Source organism: Microtus oregoni, unplaced genomic scaffold (genome assembly GCF_018167655.1).
Source record: "Microtus oregoni isolate MIOR12 unplaced genomic scaffold, Mior012 000006F_ref0000085, whole genome shotgun sequence".
NCBI classification, from domain to species: Eukaryota; Metazoa; Chordata; class Mammalia; order Rodentia; family Cricetidae; genus Microtus; species Microtus oregoni.
The window spans coordinates 47,261,091-47,273,334 of NW_024543065.1; positions in this window are offsets into that span (position 1 = coordinate 47,261,091).

The following is a 12,244-nucleotide window of genomic DNA, read 5'->3' on the forward strand; positions in this document are numbered from 1 at the left end:
TGGTAGAATTGCCATTTTTACTATGTTGATCCTCCCAATCCAAGAGCAAGGGAGATCCTTCCATTTTCTGGTATCCTCTTCAATTTCTTTCTTCAAAGACTTAAAGTTCTTGTCAAATAGATCTTTCACTTCCTTGGTCAGAGTTACCCCAAGATATTTTATGCTATTTGTGGCTATCGTGAAAGGTGATGCTTTTCTGATTTCTCTCTCTGTTTCCTTATCCTTAGTGTATAGAAAGGCAACTGATTTTTTGGAGTTGATCTTGTATCCTGCCACATTACTAAAGGAGTTTATCAGCTGTAGGAATTCTTTGGTAGAGTTTTTGGGTCGCTTATGTATACTATCATATCATCTGCAAATAACGAAAGCTTAACTTCTTCCTTTCCAATACGAATTCCCTTGATCCCCTTATGTTGTCTTATTGCTATTGCTAGAACTTAAAGTACTATATTGAAGAGGTATGGAGAGAGTGGACGTCCTTGTCTTATTCCTGATTTTAGTGGGATGGCTTTGAGTTTTTCTCTGTTTAATTTAATGTTAGCTGTCAGCTTGCTGTATACAGCTTTTATTATATTTAGGTATGACCCTTGTATCCCTAATCTCTCCAAGACCTTTATCATAAAGGGGTGTTGAATTTTGTCAATCAAAATGCTTTTTCAGCATCTTATGAAATGATCGTATGGTTTTTTCTTTCAGTTTATTTATATGGTGGATTACATTGATAGATTTTCGTATGTTGAACCAGCCCTGGATCTCTGGGATGAAGCCTATTTGATCATAATGGATAATTTTTCTAATGTGTTCTTGGATTTGGTTTGCCAGTGTTTTATTGAGAATTTTTGCGTCAATATTCATGAGTGAGATAGGCCTGTAATTCTCTTTCTTGGTTGGGTCTTTGTGTGGTTTTGCTATCAGGGTAACTGTAGCTTCATGAAAGGAATTTGGCAATGACTCTTCTGTTTCTATATTTTGAAGTACATTAAGTAATATTAGCTCTTCGTGGAAGTTCTGGTAGAATTCTGCATTGAAACCATCTGGTTCTGGGCTTTTTTTGTTAGGGAGATTTTTGCTAACAGTTTCTAGTTCTTTGCGACTAACAGGTCTATTTAGATTGTTCACCTCGTCTTGGTTTAGCTTTGGTATATGGTACTTATCTAAAAAAAATGTCCATTTCTTTTGCATTTTCCAGTTTTGTGGCATACAGGCTTTTGTAGCAAGATCTAATGATTCTCTAAATTTCCTCTGTGTCTGTGGTTACGTCCTCCTTTTCATTTCTGATCTTATTTATTTGCATGTTCTCTCTCTGCCATTTAATTAGTTTGGATAGGGGTTTGTCGATCTTGTTGATTTTCTCCAAGAACGAACTTTTTGTTTCATTGATTACTTGGACTGTTTTCTGTGTTTCTATTTTGTTGATTTCCGCTCTCAGTTTGGTTATTTCCAGTCCTCTACTCCTCCTTGGCATGTCTGCTTCTTTTTTTTTCTAGAGCTTTCAGGTGTGTTGTTAAGTCCCCAATGTATGCATTCTCCGTTTTCTTTAAGTGGCCACTTAGTGCTATGAACTTTCCTCTTAGCACTGCTTTCATTGTGTCCCATAGGTTCGAGTATGTTGTCCCTTTATTTTCATTAAATTCAAGGAAGACTTTAATTTCTTTCTTGATTTCTTTATTGACCCAGGTGTGGTTCAGTAGTTGACTGTTCAGTTTTCATGAGTTTGTCAGCTTTCTGGGGGTAGCATTGTTGTTGCCTTCTAACTTTAATCCGTGGTGATCTGATAAGACACAGGTGGACACTGATATTTTTTTGTATCTTTGGAGGTTTCCTTTGTTTCCAAGTATGTGGTCAATTTTCAAGAAGGTTCCATGAGCTGCAGAGAAGAAGGTATATTCTTTCCTATTTGGGTGGAGTGTTCTATAGATGTCTGTTAAGTCCATTTGCTTCATTACCTCCATTAATTCTCTTAATTCTCTATTAGGTTTCTGTCTGATTGACCTGTCCATGGAGAGAGAGGTGTGTTGAAGTCTCCTACTACTAGTGTGTGTGGTTTGATGTCTGCCTTGAGTTCTAGTAATATTTCTTTTACATATGTGGGTGCTTTTATATTAGGTTCATAGATATGCAGGATTGAGATGTCATCCTGATGAATTGTTCCTGTTATGAGTATAAAGTGTCCATCTCGATCTCTTCTGATTGATTTTAGTTTGAAGTCAGTTTTGTTAGAAATTAGTATGGCCATACCTGCTTGTTTCTTAGGTCCATTTGCTTGAAACACCTTTTCCCAACCCTTTTCTCCGAGTAGATGCCTGTCTTTGTGGTTGAGATGTGTCTCTTGCAAACAGCAGAATGTTGGATCCTGTTTTCGTATCCAATCTCTTAGCCTGTGCCTTTTTATAGGTGAATTGAGACCATTAATATTAAGTGATATTAATGACCAGTGGTTGTTTACTCTGGTTATTCTTATTGTTTTTGGTAGTAGAGTTTGTGTGTCTCCCTTCCTTGTGTTGTGCTGGTGAAGGGTCGCTAGATGCCTGAGTTATTGTAGGCAGTGTTGGCAATGTTGGATTCCTTGGGTTGCGATTTTCCTTTTATTTCTTTCTGTAGGTCTGGATTTGTGGCTACATATTGTTTAAATTTGTTCTTATCCTGGAATGTCTTGTTTTCTCCATTGATGGTGAACAGTAGCTTGGCTGGGTATAGTAGTTTGGGTTTGCATCCATGGTCTCTTATTTTCTGCAGTACCTCTATCCAGCACCTTCTGGCTTTCTTGGTTTCCATAGAGAAGTCAGGTGTAAGTCTGATCGGTTTACCTTTATAAGTTACTTGGCCTTTTTCCTTTGCAGCTCTTAATATTCTTTCTTTAACCTGTATATTTTGTGTTTTGATTATTATATGGCAAGGGGATGTTTTTCTTTGATCCAGTCTGTTTGGTGTTCTGTATGCTTCTTGAATATTCAAAGGCATATCTTTATTTATGGTGAGAAAGTTTTCTTTCATAATTTTGTTAAAAATATTTTCTGGGCCTTTGAGCTGTGACTCTTCTCCTTCTTCTATTCCTATTATTCTTAGGTTTGGTCTTTTTATTGTGTCCCATATTTCCTGAATGTTTTGTGATGAGAATTTGTTGGCTTTGCTGTTTTCTTTGATCAGTGCGTTTATTTTCTCTATGGTGTCCTCAGAATCTTCGATTCTTTCTTCTATCTCTTGTATTCTATTGATTATGCTTGTTTCTGTAGGCTCTGCTCATTGACCTAGATTTTCCATTTCCAGCTGGTCCTCAGTTTGTGGTTTCTTCCTCGCTTTCATTTCAGTTTTTAATTCTTGAACTGTTTCCATTACCTGTTTGATCGTTTTTTCTTGGTTTCCCAGGGTATCATGTACGTATTTACTCATTTCTTCAATCTTTTTGTTATACTTCGGATCCATTTTTATAAGGGCGTTTTTCACATGTTGTTTAAGGGACTCTATTGCTTTCACAAAGTCAATTTTTTCCACTTCTTTTGTGTTAGGGTGTTCAAGTCCTTCTGTTGTAAGATCATTGGGTTCTGGTGTTTTCATGTTGTTTTTCAGATTATTGGGTGAAATTTTGCCTTGGCTCCTGCCAATCTCCTCCTATCAATGCTATCTAATCGGTCTTTTCAAACCGGATCAGGTTTCTCTGCTGGCTAGGGGCTCCTCTTACAAAATGCCCTTGCTCTGTTTCCTGGCTCCTACGGGGGCCAAGATTCCTCTCACCCCTCAGAAGCGCCTTCAGGAACAGGACCAGGCTCCCCGTTTGCCAGGGACCTTGCCAACCAAAGGCCTACCTCTTTGATTTAATTGTAGTGGGGCAATCTGCTCTCATCTGCAGCCTGCTTCTGCCGCCTGCGACCTGCGTTGTCTGCTGCTGTGCAGGTCCCTGTTGGTCCCCGCCACCTGCGGCCTGCATCGTCTGCCCTTTTGGTTTTTTTTTTTTTTTTTGTTTACATTTTTCCCATGTTGTGCTTCTCCATTTTGCCAAAGTTCTCAGCTCATCATCTCTCTGCAACAGTAACTGCACCCGAGTACCCACACACACTTTTTCAAGACAGGGTTTCTTCATGTAACAGCCTTGGCTGTTCCGGAACTCAGTCTGTAGACTAGATTGGCCTTGACCTCACAGAGATCCACCCACCTCTGCTTCCCAAGTCCTGGGATTAAAGGCGTGTGCCACTGATTCTTTGGTTTGTTTTCTGTGTTTTTATTTTGTTGATTTCAGGCCTCAGTTTGGTTATTTCCAGTCTTCTACTCCTCCTGGGTGAGTCTGCTTCTTTTTTTTTTCTAATGCTTTCAGGTGTGCTGTTAAGTCTCCAATGTGTGCTTTCTCCATTTTCTTTAAGTGGGCACTTAGTGCTATGAAATTTCCTCTTAGCACTGCTTTCATCGTGTCCCATAGGTTTGAGTATGTTGTCCCTTTATTTTCATTAAATTCAAGGAAGACTTTAATTTCTTTCTTGATTTCTTCCTTGACCCAGGTGTGGTTCAGAAGTTGACTGTTCAGTTTCCATGAGTTTGTCCGCTTTCTTAATGGTAGCATTGTTCCTGCATTCTAACTTTAATCCATGGTGATCTGATAAGACACAGGTGGTCACTGATATTTTTTTGTATCTGTGGAGGTTTCCTTTGTTACCGAGTATGTGGTCAATTTTCAAGCTGCAGAGAAGAAGGTATATTCTTTCCTATTTGGGTGGAGTGTTCTATAGATGTCTGTTAAGTCCATTTGCTTCATTACCTCCATTAATTCTCTTAATTCTCTATTAGGTTTCTGTCTGATTGACCTGTCCATTGGTGAGAGAGGTGTGTTGAAGTCTCCTACTATTAGTGTGTATGGTTTGATGTCTGCCTTGAGTTCTAGTAATATTTCTTTTACATAAGTGGGTGCCTTTATATTAGGGGCATAGATATTTAGGATTGAGACGTCATCCTGATGAATTGTTCCTGTTATGAGTATAAAGTGTCCATCTCGATCTCTTCTGATTGATTTTAGTTTGAAGTCAGTTTTGTTAGAAATTAGTATGGCCATACCTGCTTGTTTCTTAGGTCCATTTGCTTGAAACACCTTTTCCCAACCCTTTTCTCCGAGTAGATGCCTGTCTTTGTGGTTGAGGTGTGTTTCTTGTAAACAGCAGAATGTTGGATCCTGTTTTTGTATCCAATCTTTTAGAAGTAGCTGCAGGCTGCGTTCTTGCCACCCAAACCCAAAAGGATGAACATGGGATGTACTCAGTCTAATTGGTTTCTAGCCATAAATAATGGACATTGAGCCTATAATTCGGGATTCTAGAGAAGCTAAATAAGAAGATGAACCCAAAGAAAAACATGTAGTTATCCTCCTGGATATTGTAAGTAGACAAGATTGCCAGGCAAAAACTGGGAACTGGGGGTGGGATGGGATGGGGGAAAGGGGAGATGGAGAGAGAAAAATGATAAGGAGAGGATGGGAAGAACTTTGGGGAATGGGATGGTTGGGATAAAGGAAAGGTAGATATGGGAGCAGGGCAGTATATATCTTAATTAAGGGAGCCAATTTTAGAGTTGGCAAGAGACTTGAGCCTAAAGTGCTTCCCAGGTGTCCAGGGAGATGTCCCCAGCTAGTTCCCTGGGCAGTTGAGGAGATGGAGTCTGAAATGGCCCTACCCTATAGTCATACTGATGAATATCTTGCATATCATCATAGAACCTTCATCTGGTGATCGAAGGAGATAGAGACAGAGACCCACATTGGAGCACCGGCCTGCACTTCCATGGGCCAAATGAGGAGCAGAAGGAGGGAGAACATGAGCAAGGAAGTCAGAACTGCAAGGAATGCACCCACACACTTAGACAATGGGGCTGATCTATTGGGAACTCACCAAGGCCATCTGGACTGGGTCTAAAAAAGCAGGGGATAAAACAGGACTCTCTGAACATGGCAGACAATGAGGGCTGCTGAGAAGCCAAGAACAATGACACTGGGTTTTGATCCTACTGCATGTACTGGCTTTGTGAGAGTCTAGCCTGTTTGGATGCTCACCTTTCTAGATCTGGATGGAGGGGGACCTTGGACTTCCCACAGGGCAGGGAACCCTCACTGCTCCTCAGGCTGAAGAGGGAAGGGAAGAGGAGCTGGGGAGGGGGAGGGAAATGAGAGGCGGAGGTGGGGAGGAGGCAGAAATTTTCAATAACAACAACAACAACAACAACAACAACAACAAAACAATAATAATAATAATGCCTTCAGAAATGCAAAAAAAAGGTGTGTGCCATTACCACCTGACTCATATATATTCTTAAATACAACCCCAGAAGCATTTTTTTTTTTTTGTTGAACTCTTCTAATGTAGTGGGTGCAATGAGTAGGTGTTCTGAAAAATCTACACAGGAGGTGAATAAAGCCCAAGTAAATACATACTCTTGGTAATCATGGACATGAAAAAGTGTTGGAGTCTGGTACTAGCCTGGACCATAAATTATTTTTCTTGACCAGACCCCAACATAAACTATTTCTCTCTGGACCGGTGTGAAGGTGTGGAATAAAGACACAATTCACATAGCTTTATCGGGAGGGAAATTCTCAGAGATCCCTCATGAAGTCCTGATTTTACATCCTGAAGAATTCCTTTCGCTTATTCTCCAAACAGTCTTTATACCAAAACTTAACTTAGGGGAAATACATTAGCATTCTGTCTCCTAGGTAACCAGTTGAATGGCTTTTCTGTCATGCCCCCAACTACCTGCCTGCTCTGTATGCTAGCTGTCATGTAAGTTTGAATTAGCATCTCTATCAGGCATCCTCCAAATTACAAAGAAAGGAGCAACAACATGCTGACCTTTTTTTAGGTAGTGAAGGCCTGTCTGGTAGGCTACATGACCCTCCTCAGATACTGACTATGGCTTTAGAGACTGGCTTGCAGAGGTCTGAAAAAGGTGTCAAATCCCCTGGAACTGAAGTTACAGATGTTTGCGAGTCACCTTGTGGGTGCTGGGAATGAAACCCAGGGCCACTGGAAGAGCTATTAGTGCTCTAACTGATGAGCCATCTCTCCTGCCTCAGTTCCCATTTATGGAGACAGGAGAGAAACAACTTTTGCTGTGTCCCCCAGATCTTTTTACCAGTTACAACTCCATGCTTATATCCTTACCTCCTAGAAACCTGATAGCTACATCTTAGTTAAATTTTTAACCTTAATCCATTTCTACCTTACACTAATCCTTTATGTGAATCTTTAAACCACCCCTCTATGGCAAGGCTTGCTTTCCTAATTTTAGTGAGGAGAAAGATAAGATTAAAATCAAATTAACAGTTGTACATGTACTAAGACCTAGGCAGGCAGTACCACACTGCTTAAAAGTACCTGCTCGGGAGCTGGGCTGCTTGACCTTCTGTTACCTTCTGAGTCCAACAAAGTCACTACATGTCTGGGTCTCACATCATCCACAATGTCTGTCAGAAAATTATTCTATGTCTTTAAAATCTTACAGAAACATTTTATCTCCTCTCTCTCCTCCTGTCCTCTCTGTTCTCTTCTCCCCTCCCTCTCTTTTCTTTCCATTTCTCCTCTCTCTTTACCTCTCTCCTCTCTTCTCTCTCCTATCTCTTTCCTTCTCTGTCTTGTCCCTCTCTTCTCTTCCCATCCCCTTCTCCATTCTTGCTCTCTCCCTCATCTCGTCTCCAGTTTTACATATTTAGATGTCTTTGGAGATCTTCAGAGGATCCCTTTATATCACCATTTTTCTCCATTCTAGAATTAGGAGAACAAGCATTACCACAGAGGGGTGGAACAAACATTCCTGCATCTGTAAAGAGCTTAGTCCAAGGTGTAGGAAGGACTCATCTATTCTAGTTCCTTTTTTCAAGCCTTGGGATGCAGGCAGGCATCCTTAGCATCACACTGTACAAACACTCTGCTTCTCCTCATTCCTCAAGTTTCTGCACAGATAAAGGAACCTTCCTTCAGAACTTCTCACCTTGTTTCTACCAACTTACATGGTTTGGGTATCAGGGAAACTACAGCCTCATAAAATGAATTGAGCAATGTTCCTTCTGTTTCTGTTTTGTGTAATAATTTGAGGAGAATTGGCTGGTAGAATTCTGTGCAAAAATGGTCGGATCTGGCCTAATTTGTGTTGGGAGTCTTTTAATGACTGGTTCTATTTCACCAAGTTTACAGTTCTATTTAGCTTTCTAATCTTGATTTAATTTGGTAAGTGGTACCTATCAAGAAAATTATTTATTTCTTTTAGATTTTCCAATTTGGTAGAATACAGGTTTTTAATGATTCTTATGATTCTTTAGATTTTTTTTTTTGATGTCTGCTCTTAAGTTTCCCTGATTTCTTTTCCTGATTTTGTTAATTTGAATATTCTCTCTACATCTTGGAGTTAGTTTGTATAATCAAGTTAGTTGATTTCCTTAAAGAATCAATTCTGTTTCGTTGATTCTTTGTATTGTTCTCTTTGTTTCTATTTTATTGATTTCAGCTCTCAGTTTGGTTATTTCTTGCCATCTGTTCTTTTTTGATGTGATTTTCCCATCTTGTTCTTTAGCTCTCAGGCGTGCTGTTAGGTTGCTAGTGTGCGATCCCTCTGATCTTTTACTTAGGCACTTGGTGCTATGTACTTTCCTCCTAGTAACACTTGCACCGAAGATTGGGTATGCTCTGTGTTCATTTTCATTCAATTCTAGAAAGTTTTAAATTTCTTTATTTTTGTCTTGAGCCATTTTTCATTCAGTAGGGAGTTTTTCAGTTTCCATGGGTTTGTAAGCTTTCTGTTGCTTCTGTTGTTGACATCCAGCTTTAATCTGTGGTGGTCTGTTAGAATGCAGGGAGTAATTTCAATTTTCTTAAATCTTTTTTAAAAAATTTAAAAACAATTTTTTAATTTAAATAACTTTTTTTAACTTATTTTATGTACCAACCAGTTTCTCCTCCCTCCTTTACTCCTGTCCCCTCCTTTTTCTCATCTATCCCCCTCCCCATCCACTCCTACATCTCCATTCAGAAAGGGGCAGTCCTCCCATGGGTTTGCACAAAGCATGGCATATCAAGGTGAGGCAGGGCTGAGCTCATCCCTTTACATTGAGGCAGGGCCAGGTAATCCAACATGATGAACAGGTTACCAAATGCTAGCTCAGCGCCAGGATCCTGCTTTCACTGCTGGTAGCCTTACTAAGAGACCAAGCTACACAATTATCACATACATGCAGAGGGCCTAGGTAGGTCCCATTCAGGTTCCCTGACTGTTGGTCTAACTTCCATGAGCTCCCATGAGCTCAGGTCAATTATCTTTGTGTGTTCCCCTGTCATGACACCCCTGGCTGGTACAATCCCTCCTCTTTTTCTTCAGCAAGACTCTCAGAGCTCAGCTCAGTGATTGACTGTGGGTCTCTGTCTTTGCTTCCTTCAGTAACTGGATGTAGGTTCTATGATGGCAATTAGGGATGTCACCAATCCACTTTCAGTAGATGGCCAGTTCAGAAACCCTCGCCACCATTGCTAGGAGTCTTAGTTAGGGTCATCCTTGTATGTTCCTGGGGGTTTCCATGGTACCTGGTTTTTCCCTAACCCCAAAATGGCTCCCCCAACAAGATATCTCTTTTGTTACTCCCTCCCTCCATCCTGCTTCCACCCACCTCCTGCACCCAACCTGCCCAACCTGCTCCCTCTAGTTCCCATCCCTCCATCCCTCCACCCCTCCACCCCTCCACCCCTCCATCCCTCAATCCTTCCCTCCCCACCTCTCATTTACCCAGATCTTTTCTCTTTTCAGGGAAGCCCATGCTTCCCTCTTTGGGCCCTCCTTGTTATCTAGTTTCTCTGGGGCTGTGGATTGTAGGTTGATTATCCTATCCTTTCTTCCTAATAACCACCTCTGAGTGAGTACATACAATGTTTGTCTTTCTGAGTCTGGGTTACCTCACTCAGGATGACATTTTTTCTAGTTCCATCTATTTGCCTGCAAATTTCATGAGGTCATTGTTTTTTACAGTTGTGTAGTATTGCATTGTGTAAATGTACCACTTCCTTATTCATTCTTCGGTTGTTTCCAGGTTCTGGTTAATTACAAATAATGCTGCTATGAAAATAGTTGAGCAAGTATCCTTGTGTCTATTGAGTCTTGGGTGTCTGAGTATGTGATCAGTTTTAGAGAAATTTCTGTTAGGTTCTGAGAAGAAGGTATATTCTTTTGTGTTTGTGTGAATTGTTCTACAAATATCTGTCAGGGTCATTTGGTTTATACCATCAATTATCTCCAGCATTTCTCTGTTTAATTTTTGTCTGGATGACCTGTCCATTGGTGATGGTAGGGTATTGAAGTTTCCATTGGTGAGTAGGATCAACGTGTTATTTAAGCTATAGTAATGCTTCTTTTATAAGGGTGGGTGCCCTTGTGTTTTGGGCATAGATATTAAGAATTGAAATCTCATCTTGGTTGATTTTTTTTTGATGAGTATGTAATGTCTTTCCCCATCTCTTTTGGGGAATTTTAGTTTTAGTTTGAAGTCTATTTTGTTAGATATTAAAATGGCTGCACCACCTTGTTTCTTAGGTCCATTTACTTGGAATGTCTTTTTCCTTTACCGTGAGGTAATGTTTTTCATGATGTTGAAGTATGTTTCTTGGATACAGCAGAAAGATGATCTTGTTTTTGTATCCATTCTGTTAGTCTGCCTTTTATTGCGTTACTGAGACCATTGATATTTAGAGATATCAATGACCAATGACTGTTAATTCCTGTTGCTTTGCTGTTGTTGTGTATGTTTCTCTTCTTTTGGTTTTACTGGTGTAATATTAATTATTCCTCATGTTTTCATGGGTATAGTTAACCTTCTGGGTTTGGAGTTCTCCTTCTAGCACCTTCTGTAGGGTTGGACTTTTAGATAGGGAATCTTTAAATTTGACTTTATTATGTATTATCTTATCTTCTCCTATGGTAATTGAAAGATTTGCTGAATATAGTAGTCTTGGTTGTCATCTGTGGTTACTTAGAGTCTGTAGCATGTCTGTCCAGGCCCTTCTGGCCTTTAGAGTTACCATTGAGAAGTTATGGGTAGTTCTAATAAGTTTGTCTCTCTATGTTACTTGGTCTTTTCCCTTGCAGCTATTAATATTTTTTTTTCCTGCATGTTTAGTGTTTTGATTATTATGTGGCTAGAGGACTTTCTTTTCTGGTCAATCTATTTGGTGTTCTATATTCTTTTTATATCTCTATAGGTATCTCCTTTAGGTTAGAAAAAATTTTCTTCTCTAATTTTGTTGAAAATATTTTCTGACCATTTGAGCTGAGATTCTTCTCCTTTTTTATTCCTATTATTCTTAGGGTTTTTTTTTATAGTGTCCCACATTTCCTGGATTTAATGTCAGGAATTTTTTAGATTTAACATTTTATTTGACTGATATATCCCTTTCTTCTATCATATCTTCAATGCTTGAGAGTCTTTCTTCCGTTGCTTGTATTCTGTTGGTGAAACTTGCCTCTGTAGTTCCTGTTTGCATTCCTAAATTTTTCTTTCTTTTTTTGATGCCCATAATTCTTTCTTTATTCATTTTAAAATGCTTTAAAATTTCAATTTAATTAGCATTTTAAAATTTATTTTACATACCAACCACCATTTCTTTTCTCTTTTCCTATTCCCTCCCCACACTTTCCATGTACCTCCTTCCCATCCACTAGTCCTCTATCTCCATTCAGAAAGGGGAAGGCCTCCCACAGACTTGAACAAAGCATGGCACATCAAGTTGAGGCAGGACCAAGCACCTTCCCATGCATCAAGGCTGGGTGAGGTAATCCAGCATGGGGAACAAATTCCCAAAAGCCAGCTAAGTGATGGAAGCAGATGCAGAGATCCACAGCCAAGCACTGGGCCAAGCTCCAGGAATCTGCTGAAGAAAGGAAGAGGGATTATACAAGCTTCAGGAGCGGGTGGGGGGAAGGGCAGAGGGTGGCGATTCAAGGAAATAATGGGCATGGGGAACACACAGACACAACAATTTTTCATTCCCTGTATCCCTCTGTCCATGTTTTCTTTATTCTCTTTCTATTTTCAGGTCTTGAACAGTTTTACTTATTTCCTTCAACTGTTTTTTCCTTGGCTTTTTAAAAGAGATTCACTCATTTCTTCCAATGGTTTGTTTCTGTTTTCCTTGTTTTTTTGAGGGATTTACTAATTTCCTTCAGTTATTTGTGTTTTCCTAGATTTCTTTTAGGGGTTTGTTAATTTCCTCTTTAAAGACTGCTGTCATATTCA